The sequence below is a fragment of the Equus caballus genome, chromosome 1, assembly GCF_041296265.1.
Source record: "Equus caballus isolate H_3958 breed thoroughbred chromosome 1, TB-T2T, whole genome shotgun sequence".
Lineage (NCBI taxonomy): Eukaryota > Metazoa > Chordata > Mammalia > Perissodactyla > Equidae > Equus > Equus caballus.
This window is the reverse complement of record NC_091684.1, coordinates 127,529,941-127,554,743: the sequence shown is the minus strand read 5'-3', so window position 1 is coordinate 127,554,743 and position 24,803 is coordinate 127,529,941. Positions and strand designations below refer to the sequence as shown.

At 38.0% G+C, this 24,803-nt stretch overlaps 1 protein-coding gene across 33 annotated transcripts in view; it reads left to right on the top strand.

Moving 5' to 3' along the window:
- The window catches only part of ZFAND6 (zinc finger AN1-type containing 6), an 80,939-nt gene that overhangs the window by 24,846 nt on the left and 31,290 nt on the right, over window positions 1-24,803 (top strand). For 8 of the 33 annotated variants that reach the window (XM_070232377.1, XM_070232510.1, XM_070232418.1 and 5 more), the window contains exons 2-3: window positions 10,410-10,522; window positions 17,859-18,019. The exons of 8 other annotated variants lie outside the window; for them this stretch is intronic. The gene's annotated coding sequence lies outside the window, so the exon portion shown is untranslated. Of the gene's footprint in view, window positions 1-10,409; window positions 10,523-17,292; window positions 17,379-17,858; window positions 18,020-24,803 lie in introns of those variants that run through there. 17 more of the 33 variants (XM_023652345.2, XM_070232488.1, XM_023652335.2 and 14 more) reach the window with 4 other exon arrangements.

Sequence of the window (24,803 nt, the reverse complement as noted above, 5' to 3'; positions counted from 1 at the left end):
TCTCTTTGTCTCTATGTGTAACTTCCACCTATGAGTGGAGTCATACAGAGTTCGTCTTTCTCTGTCTGGCTTATTTCACTTAACATAATGCCTTCAAGGTCCATCCATTTTGTTGTGAATGGGATGATTTTGTCTTTTTTTATGGCTGAGTAGTATTCCATTGTGTATATATACATATTTTCTTTATCCAATCATCAGTTGATGGGCATTTAGCTTGCTTCCATGTCTTGGCTATAGTAAATAATGCTGCAGTGAACATAGGGGTACATGGGACTTTTGGAATTGCTGGTTTCAGCTTCTTTGGATAGAGACCCAGTAGTGGGATGGCTGGGTCTCGAGGTATTTCTATTTATAACTTTGAGAAATCTCCATACTGTTTTCCATAGTGGCTGCACCAGTTTGCATTTCCACCAACAGTGTATGAGGGTTCCTTTTTCTCCACAACCTCTCCAACATTTGTCACTTTTTGTTTTGGTTATTTTTGCCATTCTAACAGGTGTAAGGTGATATCTTAGTGTAGTTTTGATTTGCATTTCCCTGATGATTAGTGATGGTGAGCATCTTTTCATGTGTCTATTGGCCATCCTTATATCTTCTTTGGAGAAATGTCTGTTCATATCCCCTGCCCATTTTTTGATCGGGCTGTTTGATTTTTTGTTGTTGATTTGTGTGAGTTCTTTGTGTATTATGGAGATTAACCCTTTGTCAGATAAATAGCTTGTAAATATCTTTTCCCAATTAGTGCGTTGTTTTATTGTTTCAATCCTGTTTTCCCTTGCCTTGAAGAAGCTCTTTAGTCTGATGAAGTCCCATTTGTTTATTCTTTCTATTGGTTCCCTCATCTGAGGAGTTGTGGTGTCCGAAAAGATTCTTTGGAGACTGATGTCAAAGAGTGTACTGCCTATATTCTCTTCTAGAAGACTTATTGTTTCAGGCCTAATCTTTAGATCTTTGATCCATTTTGAGTTTATTTTTGTGAATGGTGAAAAAGAATGGTCAATTTTCATTCTTTTATATGTGGCTGAACAGTTTTCCCAGCACTGTTTGTTGAAGAGACTTTCTTTTCTCCATTGTAGGCCCTCAGCTCCTTTGTCAAAGATTAGCTGTCCATAGAGGTGTGGTTTTATTTCTGGGCTTTCAATTCTATTCCATTGATCTGTGCACCTGTTTTTGTACCAGTACCATGCTGTTTTGACTACCGTAGCTTTGTAGTATGCTTTGAAGTCAGGGATTGTGATGCCTCTGGCTTTGGTCTTCTTTCTCAGGATTGCTTTAGCAATTCGGGGTCTTTTTTTGCCCCATGTGAATTTTAGGATTCTTTGTTCAATTTCTGTAAAGAATGTCATTGGGATTCTGATTGGAATAGTGTTGAATCTGTAGATTGCTTTAGGTAGTATGGACATTTTAACTATGTTTATTCTTCCAATCCATGTGCATGGAATGTCTTTTTATCTCTTTATGTCGCCATCAATTTCTTTCAGGAAAGTCATGTAGTTTCGTTGTATAAATCTTTCACTTCCTTGGTTAAATTTATCCCAAAGTATTTTATTGTTTTTCTTGCGATTGTGTATGGGATTGAGTTCTTGAGTTCTATTTCTGTTAGTTCATTGTTAGCGTATAGAAATGCTACTGATTTATGTATGTTGATTTTATACTCTGCAACTTTACTGTAGCTGTTTATTATTTCTAATAGTTTTCATATGGGTTTTTTGGGGTTTTCTATATATAAGATCATGTCATCTGCAAACATTGAGAGTTTTACTTCTTCATTGCCTATTTAGATTCCTTTTATTTCTTTTTCCTGCTGAATTGCTCTGGCCACCACCTCCAGTACTATGTTGAATAAGAGTGGTGAAAGTGAGCACCCTTGTCTTGTTCCTGTTCTCAGAGGGATGGCTTTCAGTTTTTGTCAGTTGAGTATGATGTTGGCTGTGGGTTTGTCATATATGGCCTTTGTTATGTTGAGGTACTTTCCTTCTATACCCATTTTATTGAGGGTTTTTATCATTAATGACTGTTGGAGCTTGTCGAATGCTTTCTCTGCATCTATTGAGATGATCATGTGGTTTTTGTTTGTCGTTTTGTTAATGTAGTGTATCAGGTTGATTGACTTGCGGATGTTGAACCATCCCTCTGTCCCTGGTATAAATCCCACTTGATCATGGTGTATAATCTTTTTGATGTATTGCTGTATTCAATTTGCCAGAATTTTGTTGAGGATTTTTGCATCTATGTTCATCAGTGATGTTGACCTGTAGTTTTCCTTCTTTGTGTTGTCCTTGTCAGGTTTTGGGATCAGGGTGATGTTGGCTTCATAGAATGTGTTAGGGAGTGCTCCTTCTTCCTCAATTTTCTGGAATAGTTTGAGAAGGATAGGTGTGAGATCTTCCTTGAATGTTTGGTAGAATTCTCCAGAGAAGCCGTCTGGTCCTGGACTTTTATTTTTCGGGAGGTTTTGGATTACTGTTTTGATTTCTTTACTTGTGATTGGTTTATTCAGATTCTCTATTTCTTTCTGCTTCAGTTTTGGAAGGTTGTAAGAGTCTAACAATTTGTCCATTTCTTCTAGGTTGTCAAATTTGTTGGCGTATAGTTTTTCATAGTATTCTTATGATCCTTTGTATTTCTGTGGTATCTGTTGTGATTTCTCCTCTCTCATTTCTAATTTTATTTATGTGAGTCTTCTCTCTTTTTTTCTTGGTGAGTCTGGCTAAGGGTTTGTCAATTTTGTTTATTTTTTCGAAGAACCAACTCTTAGTTTCATTGATCCTTTCTACTGTCTTTTTTGTTTCAATATCGTTTATTTCTGCTCGAATTTTTATTATTTCTCTCCTTCTACTGACTTTGAGCTTGGTTTGTTCTTCTTGTTCTAATTCTGTTAGGTGTCGTTTGAGATTGCTGATCTGAGATTTTTCTTGTTTATTTAAGTGAGCCTGTATTGCAATGAATTTCCCTCTTAGGACCGCTTTTGCTGCATCCCAAATGAGTTGGTATGGCGTGTTTTCATTTTCATGTGTGTCCAGATAATATTTTATTTCTTCATTAATTTCTTTAATAATACATTGTTTGTTCAGTAGCATGTTGTTTAGTCTCTACGTTTTTTCCCCTTTCCCAGCTTTATTCTTGTAGTTGATTTCTAGTTTCGTAGCATTATGATCAGAAAAGATGCTTGATATTATTTGAACCCTCTTGAATTTGTTGAGGCTTGCTTTGTTTCCCAAGATATGGTCTATCCTTGAGAATATTCCATGCACACTTGAGAAGAATGTGTAGCCTGCTGTTTTTGAATGGAGTGTTCTATATATATCTATTAAGTCCATCTGGTCTAGTTTTTCATTTAATTCTATAATTTCCTTGTTGACTTTCTGTTTGGATGATCTATCCATTGGTGTTAATTGGGTGTTGAGGTCCCCTACTATTATTGTATTGTTGTTGATGTTGCCTTTTAGTTTTGTTAATAGTTGCTTTACAAATTGTGGTGCTCCTGTGTTGGGTGCGTATATATTTATAATTGTCGTGTCATCTTGGTTAAGTGTCCCTTTTATCATTATAAACTGCCCCTCTTTGTCTTTCTTTATCTGTTTTGCTTTGAAGTCTAATTTGTCTGATATAAGTATGGTGACACCTGCTTTCTTATGTTCATTATTAGCTTAGAGTATTGTCTTCCGTTCTTTCACTCTGAGTCTATGTTTGTCTTTGGGGCTGAAGTGTGTTTCCTGGAGGCAGCATATTGTTGGGTCTTGTTCTTTAATCCATCCTGCCACCATGTGTCTTTTGATTGGCGTGTCCAATCCATTTACATTTAAAGTGATTATTGAAATGTGGGGGCCTACTGCTGCCAGTTTATCACTTGTTTTCTGGTTCTTTTACATTTCCTTCGTTTCCCGTCCCATGATTTTTGGACTACTAATTCAGGTAGGTAGATTTCTATATCGGTTTTCTTCTTACTTGTAATTTGTGTCTTTCTTCTTGTTATTTGTTTAGTAGTTACCAAGTGGTTTGTATAAAACATCTCATAGATGAGATAGTCCATTTTCTGATAGCCTCTTATTTCCTTAGATTAAGACGTTCCGTCCTTTTCCTCTTCCCCTTCTAGGTTATTGTCAGATTCTTTTTTCTTCCTTCTCGTGTCGTGAGTTTGTGGTTAAAATGACAAGATTATATTTATTCTTGGTGTTTCCATTCCTTTTATTTTTAATGTTACACTTAAGTTTTGCCAATCTGTTCTGATGGCGAGCTGCAACTTTCTGATTTTGTCTTTCTACGTATCTCCTATGCTCTGGGTTTTGTAGCCCCTTTCCTTTTGACTTTTCAGGTATGACTGTCTTCCTGAGCATTTCTTGTAGAGGGGGTCTTGTGTCAATAAACTCCCTTAATTTTTGTTTATCTGGGAAAGTTTTATTTCTCCATTATATTTGAAGGATGTTTTCGCTGGATGGAGTATTCTTTGCTGCAAGTTTTTGTCCTTCACAGTTTTGATATGTCATTCTGCTCTCTTCTAGCCTGTAAGGTATCTGCTGAGAAATTTGATGACAGCCTTATGGGGTTCCTTTATAGGTTATTTTCTTCTGCCTTGCTGCCCTTAGTATTTTCTTTGTCATTGACTTTTGCAAGCTTCACAACTATATTCCTTGGGGTTGGTCTTTTAACATTGATAAAGTTTGGAGATCTATTCACTTCTGTCTCATGGAGTTCCATCTCTCTTCCCAGGTTTGGAAAGTTCTCAGCCATTATTTCTTTGAACAGGCATTATGCCCCCTTCTCCTTCTCTTCTCCCTCTGGGATACCTATAATCCTTAGGTTGCATCTCCTGATTGAGTCGGATAATTCTCGGAGTGTTTCTTCATTTCTTTTTAGTCTTAGTTCTCTCTCCTCCTCTGTTTGCAGCATGTCTATATTCCTGTCCTCCAAATTACTAATTCTGTCCTCCGTATTATCAACCCTACTGTTCAGAGAGTCCAGATTTTTCTTAATCTCCTCCATTGTGTTCTTCATCTCCAGTATTTCTGATTGGTTCTTTTTTATGCTATCAAGCTCTTTTGTGACGTAGCTCCTGACCTCGTTGAGTTTTCTATCTGTATTCTCTTTTAACTCGTTGAGTTTTTTTAATGATGGCTGTTTTGAATTCATTGCCATTTACCTTGTAGATTTCATTGTATTTGGGATTCTTTTATGGGTACTTGTCATTTTCTTTCTGTTCTGGAGATTTAATATATTTTTTCTTACTGCTTGATGACGTGGATTTGTGCCTCTGCATAGAGGTAGAGTTTAGTTACTGCTTCCACTTGCTTCTACTGGAGAGCGGGGAGGGTTGCTGTTTATTAATCTGCACCAACCAGGATCCATGTCAGCTGCTGCTACCTGGACCTGGGCCCTTCCTCATAGTCACAATGGTCCTGTGAGGTCCCTTGTCAGCTGTGGGGACAATTGCAAGGGGGTCTTAGGTTGCTGGTCACAGACCGCCTAGACGTGCTCCCACCTTAGGGTCTGCAGCAGTGTTATGGGCTATCCCAGCAGCTGGGAACAGGATCACCTATATTCACAGCTTTGTCACTGTCAGGGCCCGCAAGATCTCACTTGTCCACTGTGGGCCACAGCAGAGCTATGGGTATCTACTGCAGTCTGTGCTTAGCTCACCCAGCTTTGCTAATTGTGCCTCAGGGTCTTTAAGCCTTGTGATTCCTGGGCAGGGCCACTCCACTTTTTGGAGGCTTTTGTTGTGGCTGCTGTGGGACAGTGGATTTTCCCCCTGGACCACAGAGAAGGGCAGGTGGGACTGCAAGGTGCCCCCGCCCTCACACAGTCACACTGGGTGGCCCTTGCCCACTCTGGGACACAACCGGAGTCTGTGAGTCAGAGGCGGCTGGCAGGCTTCTGCCCTGCCCGGGATCCTCCTCTCCGTGAGCCTCCCAGTGTTCTGAATGCTGGGCGGGGTCTCTCCACTAATGGCGAGTAGAGGCTTTCCCTCCCGCTGGTGCAGGACCGTGGATTTTCCCCCTGGACCATGGAGCAGGGCAACTGGGACTCCAAGGCGCCCCCACCCTCACACATAGTCACACTGGGTGTCTCTTGCCTCCTCTGGGACACAGCCGGAGTCCGTGAATCAGAGGTGGCTGGTGGGCTGCTGCCCTGCCTGGGATCCTCCTCTTTGGGAGCCTCCCAGCATTCTGAATGCTGGGCAGGGTCTCTCTGCTAATGGCAAGTAGAGGCTTTCCCTGCCACTTATGTGGGACAGTGGATTTTCCCCCTGGGCTTAGGGGCAATCGCGGGGGTTTTAGGTAGGGCTGTAGTCACCTGTTTCCACTGTTGCTCCACCGATACCCACACATGTCTGCCCTTTGTGCGTGGCGATGCTGTGAGTGTGTCCACTAGAAGAAAGTCTCTTGCTGGTACTAGTCTGTCTGGGGGTCGGGGGTCAGAGAGTTTTCGCCTATCTCCACCTCCTCCCAGGGAGAAGTCCATCTGCCTTCCGATGTATAGCAGCACAGGTCTCTCGGGCGTCCTGAGATGCTGTGTGGATAGCCTTTGTTGACTGATGACTGTCCAATTAGTTGTAGATTCGAAGGGGGAGAGACAGCGAAAACTGCTCACCCTGCCATTTTGCTGACGTCACCTCAATCTCGGGTGTTTCATCTTTCTGGTGGAAACTTTTATTGCATAATAGTTGGTTTTTTAGAAGTTTAGAAAAAGGATGAAAAGAAACCAGATTAACCATAGAAGTTTTCATTCTCTGCTAAATATGAACATCAAGGAATAATATAGTCATAGTTGATATATTGTAAGTTTGTTCTATGAAGTCAAACATTTGTGTACCTGTTGCGTATGTTACCTATTTTATGAAGAAAGGAAGAAACCAGGGAAAAACTTATAAAATTCTCAGTTCTTTATGAGAAATAGCCCTCTTCGTGAAGTAGGGCTTGTTTGGTCTCTGCTATTAGTGTAGGAGGACAGCATTGACAGTATTCTCACGGGGATTGGTCCTCACCCTCTGGAAGTAAGTGAGGCAGAGAGAGTGAAGCCAGGGATTTATTCTCTTCTCAAGTTATTCTTTTTCTCTTCTTTTTCCCCATAGCTGCCACAGCTTTTCCACTTTATGTCACAGATATGAAAGAACCTTAGTTATACAACTACATTTGGTCCTATATGACCAGTTCATCTATAGCTGTGGTATCCAAACTGGAGTGAGGTCAGTGAGGATTGGCTTTGCCATTTGATTATAAAGCACACGTTTTCCATAAATTGAATGAGCTAAATGTGTATCTCCAAGATTTTGAGAGGTGTGTACTGTTTGCATGCTTTAAATATGAAATGCTAAAAAGTATAACCCCTTAAACCTATGATAATTTTGAAAATGTATATAAAGTGCTTACAATGCTTACTACAAGGAGACTTTCAGAAAAATAGTGGTTCCAATTCTTCTATTTCCATGCACTACTGTTTTGCCTAAGAAGCTTCTTTTCTGTTTGCCGTTTGAACTCTTTCATTTCGGTGGGGGCTTGATGATTAGAGGGGAGATCTAAATTTTCTTTATACAAACTTTCATTTTCCTAACAACTTCCAGATTTCCTTAGGGCAAATGGCTCATGCTATATTGACTCCTTTCCCTTCAACCAATTACTTAGATTTGGCTTTTCTTCCCTTTGTTAAGTCATTTACCATCCCCTTCACTCACTCACCATGTCATAAATAGGTTGTGGTTCAGGATTACAGTTGTCTCATGTTTCATTGAAGATACAGTTTGTATTCCTATTTCTTGTTCTTCTTGTTACTGCATGAGTTTTGAGAGAAACTTTTTAATCTTGAAACTGGAAGTTTCTGTGCTCTTTTTCTGTTCTACCACCATGCGTCTCCAGGAATTCAGAGCAAAGCCTATGAAATGGACCATTATCACCCCAGGAGTAGAGTACTGTCTTAGTTTAAGACTTTTCATTTTGATTAATTCCTACTGTGTACTTTAACCTCCACCTCCCCCTAATTTTACTCATAAATTTTTTGCCCCAGTATCTGATTAGGAAATCTCTATATTACTACTACCCTTATTTTAGTTATTATGCTTACTAAATGGCGAAAAGTTAAAGCCACTTGTTTACCTACCAGCTACTATAGTTAAGTACTGACTACGTTTTCTTATGCCTAGCCAACAAAAAGCATTTGCTAAAATTTTAAATGGTGGTTCTCCAAAGTTTATAGTGGGAAACCAGTGTTTTTTTAACAGATTTCTTTTGAGATGGATCCTTTGACTTAATTTTAAGCAACCTAAATTATTCTAAAATTATCACCATTACAGTAATTTGAAGCCATTTTCTTTCAGCTGTAAATATGTACTTACTGGGTTCTGTGCTAAAATAGTATTTCCCAGCATGTATCTAAAGTAGTGGTTCTCAAACTTGAATCTAAGAATCCCTGGGAGCTTGTTTAGAGAGTGCTAATCCTTGGGCTCAGCCTCGAGAAATTGATTCATTAGGTTGTAGGGAAGGACCTAGGAGTTTGCAATTTTCTGATGCTGTTAATCCATGTATTTGAGAAACATTGATGTAAAGGTTATATAGGGAAATCCATGTTTAGTGGATTCAGAAAAACTTTCTTGTTTCTATTTGGTGAGGAAGATTGGCTCTAAGCTAACATCTGTTGCCAGTCTTCCTCTTTTTGCTTGAGGAAGATTGTTGCTGAGCTAACATCTGTGCCAACCTTTCTCTCTTTTTTGTGGGATGCTGCCACAGTGTGGCTTGACGAGCGGTACTGGGTCTGCACCTGGGATCCAAACCTGCAAACCCCAGGCTGTCGAATTGGAGCACACAGACTTGACTATGCCACTGGGCCAGTCCCAAAGCTCTTGACTTTTTAAACTTGCTTATCTCTTGACATTTTGAATCATACTCTCCTGGGTAGTTGGTTCTGGCTGACTTAAAGCCAAGTCATTGGGACTTTAACTTCCTAGCAATACATTGAAGCTAGTGTTGGATCCAGTTGACTCATCCAGCAGATTTAAAACCACTAAGTAAGGAGCTATTATGGGGTCCATTGTTGATGAAGTGGAAACAATTTTCAGCCAAATGCTAAATGGCTTCAAAGAGTATGATGCTTAGCAATTTATTTTGCTTTTTTTAAAATTCTTATTTGTTTAATTTATTTTGTTTATTATTATTTTTTGAGGAAGATTAGCCCTGCGCTAACATCTGCCAATCCTCCTCTTTTTGCTGAGGAAGCCTGGCCCTGAGCTAACATCCGTGCCCATCTTCCTCTACTTTATACATGGGACGCCTGCCACAGCATGGCTTGCCAAGTGGTGCCATATCCGCACCCAGGATCTGAACCAGCGAACCCCAGGCCACCGAAGCAGAACGTGCAAATTTAGCTGCTGTGCCACTGGGCCGGCCCCCAGTTTATTTTGCTTTTTATAACTACACAGAGAAACAGAAGAGAAAAGCCTGATCTTGGAATGAGGGATTTAGGCCTGCCAAACAAATTATGTCAGGTATCACTAACATAGGAACTTAGATTATCAAAGTGATCTCTATGTAATATTGAAACGAGGTCAGTGCAGATTCAAGTGTTGACTCCTAAGTAGTTTTAAAGCTAATATGCTGTATACTTTTTTCCTAATTAAGGGAGACTTGAAAATTAGTCAAATTACTGGTGCTTTTTCCAGCATTAGAAGTAGTGAAAATATACACATAGAATGCTTTAATGATGTGAAAAGAGACTACCTCGATTGTACTTCAGTACAGTTTTTATGTCTTTCTTAAGTGACCATTGGTGCTGTTAAATTCTTGAAGAGAATATAGAACAAATTAGAGAGTCTTAAACAGGGACTTGTCTTCTGGCATGCTATTTTTAGATTGTCATAGATTAATCTGCTGACTATTTAATGGCCTGGAAGGAGGAAAGGAGCTAATTTAAACCAGATTAGTATGTTCTGCACTGTTAAAGAATTCTCTGACTGATTCTGAAAATTAAAGATGGAAAAGACTCTGGTAATTTGATTTTTACATGATGACTAGATATTTCCTATAGTTGATATATAGGGGTTCAGGATTTATTTTTGTGATGTGGATAAATGCAAGTCAAGTGTTAAATCAATTATATAAACATTTGAGTGCCTAGACCGCCTGTTCTATGCAGGTGTGCCAGGTACTAAAAATATAGTGGTGAGCAAGACAGATGGCTCCTAAAATTGTGTTATCGAATGTAATGGGTTGACTTACATGACCTAACTTTGACCAGGGAAAGTGACTTGTGTCTTAACATGTGCTTTGTATTAGTATTTTTGTAGTTACTTGTCTCCATATATATGTCTCACTTGCAACACGTAGTTTTTATGTGCAAGATAGCTATTAACCAGCATGAATGCAAGAGAATTTACAGGGGAAAAAATGGTTTGATGGTTGTTGCAAAAAAATCTTTTTTAGGGGCCGGCCCAGTGGCGCAGCGGTTAAGTTGGCACATTCTGCTTTGGCGGCTCGGGGTTCACTCGTTTGGATCCTGGGTGCAGACATGGCACCGCTTGGCACACCATGCTATGGTAGGCGTCCCACATATAAAGCAGGGGAGGATGGGCACAGATGTTAGCTCAGGGCCAGTCTTCCTCAGTGAAAAGAGGAGGATTGGCAGCAGTTGGCTCAGGGCTAATCTTCCTAAAATAAAAAAAAATGTTTTTAATTGTGTATTCTCAACAGAATATAATAAACTGAACATGGTATTTAAACATATTATTCAATATTAATATTTTATTAGATGGGTAGTAACATTTAATTTATTCAAACTTCTAAGTGGTTAAGAAAGGAGCAGGACTCCACCTAACTCATTGAGGCTAGATTTGTGTCTTATGTTTTAGTATCCCTCATGGCTCTGCATATGAGTCAGCAGTGAGTGAATGGGTTCATTGAAGGTGTTTAGAGTATTTTATCTTGGCAACATTGATATAACTATTATACTAATAGAATTCAGAAAAATTGTTTAAATTGAAAGGCTAAGCTTAAAAAACATAGCAACTAATTTGAGCATTTTATTTGTGGTAAATGAGTAAAAATGTTTTAAATGAATTGTGATTTTTCTTAAAAATACTTCTAAATTCTCCAAAGAAGTCTCTTGGCCTCAAATTACCCAATTTACTATAAGTTAATCTTTAGGTTTTATATTTGAATACTAGTTACTAATCTTTTCCAGAGAAGGACTTTTTAAAAAAAACGGACGTTCTTAGAAATTGAAAATTCTTTAGGAACATGAATTATTTTGTAACATAACTTTAATGATTGAGCAAGGAAGTGTGGGGAAACTGCTTTCTCAAGAATTCGGAAACATTCAGAGGTGATTCCTGATGAAAGGAACAAGCTATGCTGCCTTTATTTGGGAGATGTCTTTTGTTGATATGCAATAAATTGCTTAATGTCAGTTACACTTAAAATCTAGGACTAGCAAATAATATTTAGTAGAATTTGTCAGAATTATAAGCTGCCCTACTCATACAGCTTTAAAAATTGGTGATGACTGTGTTCAAGCTCCAATTCATGCGTTGTGCTTATTATTAAATAATGTGTAATTAAAAAAAATCCAAATTGATCTTGTTCAAGGTACCAAATCCTTTTCAAGATGTTGAAATGATGTAAGAAGTGGACATAGAAGGACAGTAAGAAAGGGAAAAGTTTGTTTCTCTGCTTATAGCTAAATAAGGATAATTATTTAGAAAATTATTTTAAGATAAAAAATAAAGTAATTAGTGGAAAATTGATACTTGCAGAAACTTGAAGTCATCAGTTATGTGGTTCCTCTTGGTGTAACTCAAACTTGTAATACTTATCCTATACCAAACATAGATATAACTCTGAGTAATATTTTGAATCAAAATGGCTGTTTCCACTCTGTTCTATTTTATCAGTTTTAAAAATCAACTTTATTGAGGTAAATGTGTGTACAATAAAAATTATTAATTTTAAGTGTGCAGTTTTAGTTATGACAAATGAATACAGTTGTGTAACCACCGCCATAATCATGACGTAGAACATTTCCATCACCCCACATAATTTCCTTGTATCCCTTTGGAGTTAATCTCGCCTCTTACCCCTGGTCCCTGGATCTGCTTTCTGTCTTAGCTGATTTTTGCAGCATTCCATCTAAATTGAGTCATACATTATACAGTCTTTTGTATCTGTCTTCTTTCACTTAGGATAATAATTTGGAGATTCCATGTTGTTATGTTCATCAGTAGTTCCTTTCTTTTTATTGCTGAATAATATTCCATTGTGTGGATACATCACAATTTGTCCATTCAGTGTTTGTTGGGCATTTGGATTGTTTCCAGTTCTTGGTTGTTATAAATAAGTCCACTGTGAACATTGGAGTACACGTCTTTTTGTGGACGTGTGTGTAAAACCTAGGAGTGGGACCTTTCCTCTAGTTTAAATGTAAGGCTTTGTTTCTTAGTTTTGGTAGGGAAGATAGAAAAATCTATATTGAGGGGCCGGCCCGGTGGCGCAGCGGTTAAGTTCGCACGTTCCGTTTCTCGGCGGCCTGGGGTTTGCTGGTTCGGATCCCGGGTGCGGACATGGCACTGCTTGGCAGCCATGCTGTGGTAGGTGTCCCACGTATAAACTAGAGGAAGATGGGCATGGATGTTAGCTCAGAGCCAGGCTTCCTCAGCAAAAAGAGGAGGACTGGCAGTAGTTAGCTGGGGGCTAATCTTCCTCAAGAAAAAAAAAAAAAAAGAAAAAGAAAAATCTATATTGAACCAAAAGGGTGAAAATTATTGCTGGGGTAGAGTTGAGTTGCCTACTATTATTTTCTTATTCTTTATACTTTTATTTTATTCTTTATTTCCCCCTGCCCTTCCCAAAAAGCTACCTTTTCTCTTAACTAAAACCTCTTCTAAAATAGTATTGCTTATTAAACTCGCCTTTACAAGATATACTAAATTTTGAATGGGCTAGTTGAACCATGGCTGTTTAGAAACACTTCCTGTCCCCTGGCCCCTACTATTTCTACCTTATATTAAGTTTTATTGTTTGAAGCCTTTTTTCATTTCTTTCTATATCATCTCCTTTCTCCTCAGAGTTGGGACCTACATAGTACAATTTGAGTTAAGGGAAATACAGTAGAAGCTACAGATAAAGGTTTATGATTTTTTTTCTTTTTAAAGATTGGCACCTGAGCTAACAACTGTTGCCAGTCTTCTTTTTTTTTTCCTGCTTTTTCTCCCTGAATCACCTCAATACATAGTTGTATATTTTAGTTGTGGGTCCTTCTAGTTGTGGCATGAGGGACGCCGCCTCAGCGTGGCTTGATGAGCAGTGCTAGGTCTGTGCCCAGGATCCAAACTGGCAAAACCCTGGGCCACTGAAGCAGAGCACACGAACCCAACCACTCAGCCACAGGGCCGGCCCCAAAGGTTTATGATGTGTAATGTTATATATTAGGGGTTTGCTGGAAATTCAGCTGTAGACCATGTTGATCTGACTTAATGATTTAGTGAAGCCTGTGAAGTGAGCTGTATTTGCTGACTCATGTTTATGTTATAATCTCCTTGGCAGTCTAGCCAAGGGTTGATTTAGAAGCAAAGGGTACCTGAAAACTCACTCCCTGCTCTCTCAAATATATTATGTATGTATACATAGAAATTCCCATATACGCATCCCATATTTCTTAAAATTGGGAATTTTAGGTTTAAAATTGGCTTAAATTTTAGGTTTGAGTTGGTCAAGTCTCTCATTCACAGTGTGGGTTATTCTCACTCTTTTTATTACAACAGCATCTACCTGCAGCATTCAGCGAATTGGAGTTTGAGTTAAGATTGGAGGAAAAATTTGGTGAGCTGGTAAATAGATCTGGTGGGGTAGAAGGTTTGACGACATGCTACCTAAGAAAATGAGAGAGAAGGCAGGGATGGGGATTGGGATAAAACAATTTTTCTTGTTTTACAGTTGAGCATTCTACAAGTACTTATTCAAATTAAAATGGCTTCTTTGAACAACGTAGTGTTTGGTGCTTTTGGGTTACAAAAACTAATCTGATCTAAAGCCCTTCTGAAAGAAGGCCGCAGCTCAGTAACAGAGCTCCTGATCTGGCATTAGCTAAAGTACCACTAAGTATTGTGCCATGGGTAGTTTATGCCTAATAGAGAGTATATACAGATCAGTATAGGAGACTAAAATGCATCTCTTTTTCCCAGGTCAACTTTGTCGAGCCTGGCTCTTCAGTTTTACTGGCTATCTCCCCCTCCAATTCCTTCCTCCTCCTGTTAGGCTATGAGCTATGTGATGTGTTCTATCATTTTGCTCCTTTCCAAGGTGAATTGTGAGATTTTCCTGATAGAGACTACTGTTCTGGGCCTCTTGACCATTAAAAAAAATGGAGTATGGGCATAAGATGCAAATAATTGGTGTACTTACAAAGACTGATTTTTACAGCAGGTGAGGTGGAAGACAATAGAAGATAAACAGAAGTTAAAATGTGGAAGAAAATATATAAACAGGAGAGGAAGAAGAACTTGAAATTAGCATGGTGATGTGTGACCGTCAGGATTTTCTCCTTTCTTGCGTATTGTCTTTCATTCATATTCTCCCTCTCTCATTTTTCCCCTCCCTCTTTTCTTTCTTCTGTCTCTTTATTTTATGGTGTTATACCACTGAAATGTTTTGTATTATCCACTTGTGTGTTAGTCTCTCAGTGATTAACATTATTTTGTGTTTTCCAGGTGCTCTGTTGTAGTAAATGAATGCTTCACTGGCTGTTTATTGGCATTATAGAGTTTTGTTTGTTTGGGGTGACTTTTTTTTTTTAGTATTTTTCTTGTTTATTATTGATCACTCGTTATCTCTTGCTTTGGTTCTGCTATGCTACCTGGCATAACCAGAAATTAGCTTAAATTGGAGTTGTTAGCAAGGAGACACTTTTTGCATTCCCATTTGAAGAATGGCAGTGCTCTATTGGAGAAGTTTGTGTTTTTAACTGCAGTCCTGTTTGGGGAAGGTTGGAATAGAATAACAAGGTTGGGAGGAGGCAGACATTCACTTGACTCAGATCCGCTGAGTCACACCTTGTTGTTAGTGGAATGGCACACCTCATTTAGCACTCGCATTTGATGTTTTAAACGAGAGCACTATTTCTTATAATTCATTGAATAGGTAATCACAGATCAGTTTAAATTGCTGTTGGATTGGATTTTGAATGTATGGAGATAAGAAAGGAAATACGGTTTGCTTGTTGTTGTTAGGTATTTGGAATCCTTAGAACATCAGGTTCAAATATTTATTTTTCTCAGGCTTTATTGTGAAATAGTTTCAAATTTATAGAAAATTTCATTAGTAATGCAAGTAAGTCCCAAATACCCCTTGGCAAGGTTCACCCATTGTTAACATTTTGCCGCTTTTGCTCTTTCATTCTTTATCATATTATTTTTTTCTGAACTGTTTGAGATTAAGTTGCATGCATCATGTTCCTTTACCCTGTAATATTTAGATGTGTATTTACCAAGAACACGGGCAATCTCATATTTTCAAGGACATTTCACTTATCAGATTAAGGAAATTTAACACTGATATAATAATGCAGTCCATGTTCAGATTTCTGTCTTTTTCCCAATAGCATTCTTTAATAATTTTTCTCCTAGTCCAGGATCCAACCTAGAATCATTCATTGTGTTTAGTAGTCATGTTTCTTTATTCTCATTTGATCAGGAACGTTTCCTTAGCCTTTCTTTGTCTTTTATGACTTGACATTTTTGAAGAGTGACCGACCATTTATTTATAGAATCTCCCTCAATTTGGATTTGTTTTATGTGTCCTTGGGATTAACTTTAGGAAAGGTAGTTTTGACAGGAATTCTACATTAGTGATGTGTGCTCCTCAGTGCATCACATCAGGAGGCACATGTCCATTTGTCCCATTATTGGTAATACTAACTTTGATCTTTTGGTTAATGTGGTACCTGCCAGGTGCTTCCACTCAAAAGTTATTATTTTCCTTTCTTAATAAGTAATTTGTGGGGAGATAGTTTGCGACTCAATATATACTATTCCTCATAAACTTTCATCTGCAAAGAATTTTAACATTCTTTGTTAATTTTACCTAAATTGATTACTACTTGGTGATTGAGGGTCAAATATTTAATTACACAAACTCAGTGATAGAGGAGGGAGTCTGTTCCAGCTGTTGGACTCCTTAGCATTAGAAAATATTTTGTATTGAACTGAAATTTATCTTCTGAAACTTGCACGCATTGTTTCAAATTCTGTACTTTTATGCCAGTGAGATAAGCCTCCTCCTTTTGCTCTTTAACAGCCCTTCAGAATACATTCTTCTTTATCTTTTCTCTAGGTTACTTACTCCCATTTCTAACAGTCATTTCTTGTAAGAGATGGCTTTCCTGAATTTATAACTGTCCTGTTGGCTTCGTGATAACACTCACTTATCAATATCTCACTTAACATAGGGTCCCAAATCCAGATAACAGTTCTAGACATGGTTTGATCAGTACAGTTGATTGCTGTTGCCTATAATCTAGTTTCATGCATAAGAGCCTAGGCTTTGGAGACAAATAAATCTGGATTCAAGTCCTCTCTCTGCTACTTACTAGCTCTGTGATCTTAAACAAATTCTTAATATCTCCAAACTTCAGTTCCATAATCTGTAAAGAGTTGGTCATAATTGTACCTGCCTTTTAGGGTGGAATGAAGATTAAGTGTGCATGTAAAATTCTCAGGGTGCTATTACATCATGATCTCTCATTAGCTAATAATAATTATTATATAGAAAGCACGCATCTATTTTATAGCCCAAGATTGTTGCAAATTTTTTTTTGGCTATTGTGTTGTACTCTGGGCTCATTTAAACCTGTGGTGAAAATCAGAAAGTTTCAGTAAGTTCTCCTGAAGCACAGTTAGACTGTTGGACAAATATTTTAACTTGTGTGAAAGTTACTCTAAGTTACAACCTTTATGAGATTTTGAATTATTTCTTAAACCATTTACAGGTACACAATAAGTAGATTATAGAGAAACCTTTGAATTATTTTGAATGAATCCTAAAACCTTTGGTCATCTTTTATAGCATAGCAAATGTTGCAATAAATATTTCAGCATTAAATAATGCTTTAAAAGTTAATCAGTGATATTTGAGTGTATGCTATTTCTCCTGGTGTTTTTAAACCATGTTGTTAATTTAAATAGTAAATTTACTCTGAAATCCTAAAGCTTTTCCTAAAATTTACTATAGAAATTGAGGCCAATATTGTACATGTTGGGGAAAAGTAGTTATCCTGGTATTCTAGGACATTTTGATTGAACGCAGCTTTATTTGCCAGACAAGCCTTCTAACACTTGATTAACCTGTGGCAATAATGGTCTATAGGAAATTGAATCTGTGGGAAGTGTGCTGTAAACCTTCATAGTAAGTGTCAGAAATAGGGCTCCTCTTCCTGTCACAATAGGACCAAGAATTTCATTCTCCCCAATCAGGAGGCTCCCAAAGGATATTCTTAGGACACTGAAGTCACCCCATTGACTGACTGTTTGTAAAAGTTGTTCTTTAGTTGGTGGTTGTTTATGCTAGATAAATTAGCTAACCTTTAGAAAAATAGGAAGATACCTAGTTTTGCTCCCTTTGGGTATAACTGATTATGAAAAGTAATCCTTGCTCACCTAGCCTGTGGCCAGGTGAAGAAAAATCTGTATGTTAAAGTTACACATTGTTATGTTATCTATTGGTGTCTAATACCAAATGAAATGTTTTTATTTCTTAATTTTGCCTCACAGCCCTTTTTATGTAGCTATTATAATAGTGAAAATACTCCTTAGAGTTTCATACAATTAAAATGTTCATAGTTAATTTTAACTGTCTCAACTCTGTTTCATGTTAAATGTGTTACAGGAATGAATCTGAAGTCTGCTGCAGTAAAACACTGAAGGCTTTAAAATGTTTTCTTGCATAAAACTCAAACTATAAGTAGCTGCTTATGAGGATAGGGAAGGCAGGAAGCTAATGTCAGTCTCAAGATACAGGACAGCTGTTTGCTCATCAACCTCAACTGTGTGAGTAGACTTAAGCCTGTAACCTTATGTAATTGGGCATAGTAACTTAAAATTTTTTAAATCTAAAGTGCTTGAAGGTACACTTAAGTCATCATGATGAGGCATGTTTTAGGGTCTGTTTTTTTCTGGTGGGTAAGATACTGAGGGTGGAGTGGGAGGTAGATTTTTATTTATAATGTGTTTTTGAGAATAACACTTAATAACTAAAATATTATTAGTGACCATGCATCTTTTTTCAGAGTTACTCTAAGCATTGGAACCTGCGTTACTAATCTTATTGTGAAGTAAAAGATTATAATTGCTTAGATTGCTGTTTATTTTGCAGTTGATTTCTGCCTTTTTAAAGTAATGTTTTGGCCAAACAGTGATAAAAATGTATTTGGGGAATATAATTTTATATATTAATATAGAAAATTGCTCTTGAAGATAATTTAATAATTTAAATTATAATTAATAATTTTTTGAATAGCTCTATTTAATCAGAAAGAGCATATACTTCAAAATAAAGGAACTCTTGATACCTAAATGCAGTTGGAAGTCTTTTAAACTTGTCAACTTTGTTTTTTAAAAGTGCTTTATAAATACATATTGAAGAAAAAAAAATTCTTTTTCTTTTACTAAAAGTTACCACCTCGAGAATCAGTTGGAGGGGTCTGATTTTTTCCCTACTCCCTTAGAGGAATGTATGGTTTGTATGGATGAGATGATTTTGCCTTCAGCAAAATGATGAGCATGTGGATAAACATTTATAAACTCTTATTAACTGTTTAGGGAGACATGGAGTAGAAGGAATCTTATTTGCACTAAGATAAACTTACTTTCTCTTTCACATCACAAATGTATTGGCTGAAGGAAAATCAAAATTGACTGTCTTTGGAATCAGTGAATGAGAAGATATTTAGAAAGTATATGAAGAATATACACTGAATATGGATATTCTTAGGAAAGTAGTCAAAGGGTACATGGCAGAAGTGGAGATATATGTAGTTGCATTCAAAAGCAGTTAAAAACTCGAGGTTTCAGTTTGCCCAGTTTTTTTCCTTTCTGGATTAATCAGAAGATAAATAGCACTGTGTGAGTCTCCAGGGCTTATCTAGTTCCCAATCTTTCAATTGCTCTAAAGAAGAAATATGTAATCTCCTTGTTTAATGATGACAAGTCTCACTTTAATGAAGTTTTAGGGTCTAGAGTATGAGATTTAACTCTCCAGTTAGTCATTTGGCATTTCAGTTATAGAGCTGAGTTTAATTTGGTGCTACTATTTTGTTTACTGTACTCCAATACTCTTCCTTCATCTCTTTAAATTAGTGTCAAAAATAAAATTCGGGGCCAGCCCAGGGACATAGTGGTTAAATTTGCGTGCTTCGCTTCCTGTTTGCCAGTTTGGATCCCAGGTGCAGACCTACGTACCACTTATCAAGCCAGGCTGTGGCAGGCATCCCACATATAAAATAGAGGAAGATGGGCACAGATGTTAGCTCAGGGCCACTCGTCCTCAGCAAAAAGAGGGTTGGAGGTGGATGTTAGCTCAGGGCTAATCTTCCTCAAAAAAAAAAAGAGGGACGTCAGCATCATGGCAGAGTGAATTTGCCTGGGACTCACTCCCCTCCAACATACGACAAAAAGGGGCACCCATACTCCAACAGAGGACATCCTAACAACACAAAAACGTTGGAGAGATATGCAGCCATACAATGGAGGGCAGAGAGGCTGGAGCCCCGCTCAGAGGAGCTGGAATGGGGTAAGAGAGAACTTTGCTTCCTCCTCTAAAGACTGTGATCATGACCGAGGGAGGTTCCGTGACGGAAGGAATGGGAAAGGGATCACTCATTCATGAGCTCACCAAGGGCTCCCTAGCATGCTTGCAGCCTAGAGGGAAGCCCTCTAACAGGCAAAAGCTTTTGCAAGGGGTGACCTCATCAAGCCAACACCCTGGGAGACCAGATAGCGAGAGCTGATCGAGAAAGCCTGGAGTGCGTACAGGAGAAAGCGCCCTTCCACCCACCAGCCCCACACTGCTCCACTGCCTGAGATATCGGCTGAGGCTGGAGGACTCAGAATATGCTGCTCTCGACCCCCACCTGGTGGCATTAGGTGGTAACTGTAACTGACTAAGATCAGAATGCGTAAGACCCAGCCTACCTCTAGCAACATCACACACTACATCAAATCTCCAGACCAGAGAGAAAAGGACAAGCACCCAGAATTCAGTCCTGAGGACACAGAAATATGTAGTCTAAATGACAATGAATTCAAAATGGCTGTCATCCAAAAACTCAAAGAGGTAAAAGAGAATGTAGAGAAACAATTCACCGAATTCAGGACCTATGTCACAAAAGAGATTGAAACAATGAAGAAGAATCAATCAGAAATATTAGAGATGAAAGACACAATGGAAGAGATAAAACAAAATACAGATTCCCTGAGTGCTCGAGTGGACTTCATACAGGAGTGTATCAGTATAATTGAAGATAGATATGTTGAAATGCTCCAGACAGAGGAGGAGAGAACTAAGACTACAAAGAAATGAAGAAAGTCTCCGAGAAATATCCAACTCAATGAGGAAATGCAACATGAGAATTATAGCGGGCCAGCCTGGTGGTGCAGCGGTTAAGTGCGCACGTTCCACTCTGGCGCCCCGGAGTTCGCCGGTTCGGATCCCAGGTGCGAACATGGCACCGCTTGGCACGCCATGCTGTAGTAGGCATCCCACATATAAAGTAGAGGAAGATGGGCACGGATGTTAGCTCAGGGCCAGGCTTCCTCAGCTGAAAAGAGGAGGACTGGCAGTAGTTACCTCAGGGCTAATCTTCCTCAAAAAAAAAAAAAAGAATTATAGGCATTCCAGGAGAAGAGAAGGAGAATGGAGCAGAAAGCATGTTCAGAGAGATAATAGAAGAGAACTTCCCAAACCTAGAGAAAGAGAGGGACATCTGTGTGGAAGAGGCTTCCAGATCTCCTAGATTTGTCCATGTAAAAAGACCTACTGCAAGGCATGTAGTAGTAAAACTGGCAAAAATGAATGACAAAGAATACTAGGGGCAACAAGGCAGAAGAAAATAACCTACAAAGGAACCCCTATCAGGCTTCCAGCAGATTTCTCTGCAGAAACCTGACAAGCTAGGAGAGAATGTAATGACATATTCAGACCTTTAAAAGACAAAAATCTTCAGCCAAGAATACTCTATCCAGCAAAAATATCATTCAGATATGAAGGAGAAGTTAAAATTTTCCCAAACAAAAGCTAAGGGAGTTCCTAGTCACAAGACCCTCCCTACAAGAAATCCTCAAGAACACCCTCATACCTGAAAGAAAAAGAAGGGGAGAGACAAAACGGGGAGAAAGGGGTCGCAAAACACAGAGTAAGGAGATAAACAGGTAGACAGAATCAGAGTAAGATAGCAAATATTCAACTATAGCATTAAGCTAGAGGGAAAGAAAACACCAAAAACGAAGATAATCCTGTCATTTTAACCACAAACTCACAATGCAAGATGGAATAAGATATGAGAAAAACAACTTTGGAGGGGATGAGGAAAGGGACTGAATCGGTTTCGACTGAGAAAATAAGAGGCCATCAGAAAATGGACAATGTTATACAGAGATTCTGAATACAAACCTCAGTGTAACCACTAAACGAAAAAGAACAGAGACACAAAGAATAAGGAGAAAACAAAGAAACACATCATAAAAAACTACGTAATTCAATGGGTAGAGCAAAACACACAGGAGGAGAAATAATGGAAATGCAGGAAAACCGGAAAACAAGTGATAAAATGACAGCATTCAGCCCTTAATACCTCAATAATCACCCTAAACAGTAATGGATTGAATTATCCAATAAAAAGACACAGAGTGGCAAGATGGATTACAGAACAAGACCCAGCAATATGCTGCCTCCAGGAACATCTCAGCTCCACTGACAAACACAGGCTCAGAGTGAAGGGTTTGAAGATGATACTCCAAGCAAACAAAAGAAAGCAGGTGTCGCAATACTTATATCAGACAAAGTAGACTTCAAGATAAACCAGGTAAAGAGAGACAAAGAGGGCCAATATATAATGATCAAAGAGACACTCCATCAAGAAGAAATAATGCTTATAAATATCTATGCACCCAACACAGGAGCACCAAAGTTCATAAGGCAACTATTAACAAACCTAAAAGAAGATATTAACAACAACACAATAATAGTAGGGGACTTCAACACTCTGCTCACATTAATGGATAGATCATCCAGACAGAAAATCAACAAGGACACAGTGGGATTAAATGAAAAGCTAAACCAGTTGGACTTAATAGACATATCTAGAACACTCCATCCAAAAACAGCAGGATACACATTCTTCTCAAGTGCACATGGAACATTCTCAAGGATGGACCATATGTTGGGAAACAAGGCAAACTTCAATAAATTTAAGAAAATTGAAATAATAATAAGCATCTTTCCTGAACATAATGCTATAAAGCTAGAAATTAATTACAGGAAAAAAGCTGTGAAAGGGACAAAGATGTGGAGATTAAACAACATGATGTTGAACAAGCAGTGTATCATTGAAGAAATTAGAAGAGAAATCAAAAAATATCTGGAGACAAATGAAAATGATAACATGCCATACCAACTCATATGGGATGCAACAAAAGTCATATTACATGGGAAATTCATCTCAATGCGCACTTTAACAAACAAGAAAAATCCCAAATAAGCTATCTCAAATTACACCTACCTGAGTTAGAAAAAGAACAACTAAAGCCCAAAGTCAGCAGAAGCAGAGAAATAATAAAAATCAGAACAGAAATAAATGCTATTGAAACAAAAAAGGCAGTAGAGAGGACCAGTGAAACAAAGAGCTGAGAATAATATGAAAAACTATATGCCAACAAAATGGATAATCTAGAGGAAATGGATAAATTTTTAGACTCTTACAACCTCCCAAAGAAGAAACAGACAATCTGAATAGACAAATCACAAGGGAAGAGATTAAAACAGTAATCAAAAGCATCGTAAAGAATAAAACCCAGGACCAGACAGCTTCCCTGGGGAATTCTACCAAACTTTCAGAGAGGGTTTAATACCTATCCTCCTCAAGCTATTCCAAAAAATTCAGAAAGATGGAACACTTCCTAACACTTTCTCTGAGGCCAACGTTAGTCTGATACCAAAGCCTAACAAGGACAACACAAAAAAGGAAAATTACAAGCCAATATTACTGATGAACATAGATGTAAAAATTCTCAACAAAATTTTGGCAACCCAAATTCAGCAATACATCAAAAGGATCATACATCATGATCAAGTGGGATTTATACCAGGGACACAAGGATGGTTCCGTGTCCTCAAATCAATCAATGTGATACACCACATCAACAAATTGAGGAATAAAAACTTCATGATCATCTCAATAGATGCAGAGAAATCATTTGACAAGATCCAACAGCCATTTATGATAAGAACTCTTAACAAAATTGGGTTAGAAGGAAATTACCTCAGCATAATAAAGGCCATACATGGCAAACCCACAGCCAACATCATACTCTACAGATAAAAACTGAGCTCCATCCCCCTGAGAACAGGAATGAGACAAAGATGCTCACAATCACCACTCTTATTCAATATAGTAATAGAGGTTTTGGCCAGAGGAAGAGAAAGGAATAAAAGGAATCCAAAAGGGGAGTGAAGAAGTGAAACTCTCACTGTTTGCAGACGATGTGATGTCATATATAGAAAACCCCAAAGAATCCATCGGAAAACTAATAGAAGTAGTTAACAAATACAGTAAAGTTGCAGGGTACAAAATCAACTTACAAAAATCAGTTGCTTTTCTATGGTCCAATAACAAATTTACAGAAAGAGAACTCAAGAATACAATTCTGTTTACAATTGCAACTAAAAGAATAAAGTACCTAGGAATACATTTAACCAAGGAGGTGAAGGACTTATACAGTGAACACTGTAAGACATTACTGAAAGAAATTGATGACAAAGAGATGGAAAAAGGTTGTGTGCACATGAATTGGAAGAATAAACATAAAGTGTCCATATTACCCAAAGCAATCTACAGATCCGATGCAATCCCAATCAGAATCCCAGTGACATTCTTCACGGAAATAGAGCAAAGAATCCTAAAATTCATATGGGCTAACCAAAGACCCTGAATTGTTAAGGCAATCCTGAGAAAATAGAACAAAGCTGGAGGTATCGCAGTCTCTGACTTCAAAATGTACTACAAAGCCATAGTAATCAAAATGGCATGGTAGTGGTACAAAAATAGGCACACAGATCAGTGGGACAGAACTGAAAGCCCAGAAATAAAACTGCCCATCTACCGACAGCTAATCTTCAACAAAGGTGCCAAGAGCATACAATGGAGAAAAGATAATCTCTTTGATAAATGGTGTTGGAAAAACTGGACAGCCACATGCAAAAGAATGAAGGTAGACCATTATTTCACACCATACACAAAAATAAATTCAAAATAGATCAAAGACTTGAAGATAAGTCCTGAATCTACAAAACTCCTGGAAGATAATATAGGTAGTACAGTCTGACATTGAACTAAAAAAGGATCTTTTCGAATACCATGTCTTCTCAGACAAGGGAAACAAGAGAAAAATAAACAAGTGGGACTTTATTAGACTAAAGAGCTTCTACAAGGCAAAAGAAACTAGAATCAAAACAGAGACAACCCACCAATTGGTAGAAAATATTTGCAAATCATATATTTGACAAGGGGTTAATTTCCATAATATATAAGGAACTCACACGATTGAACAATAAAAAAAC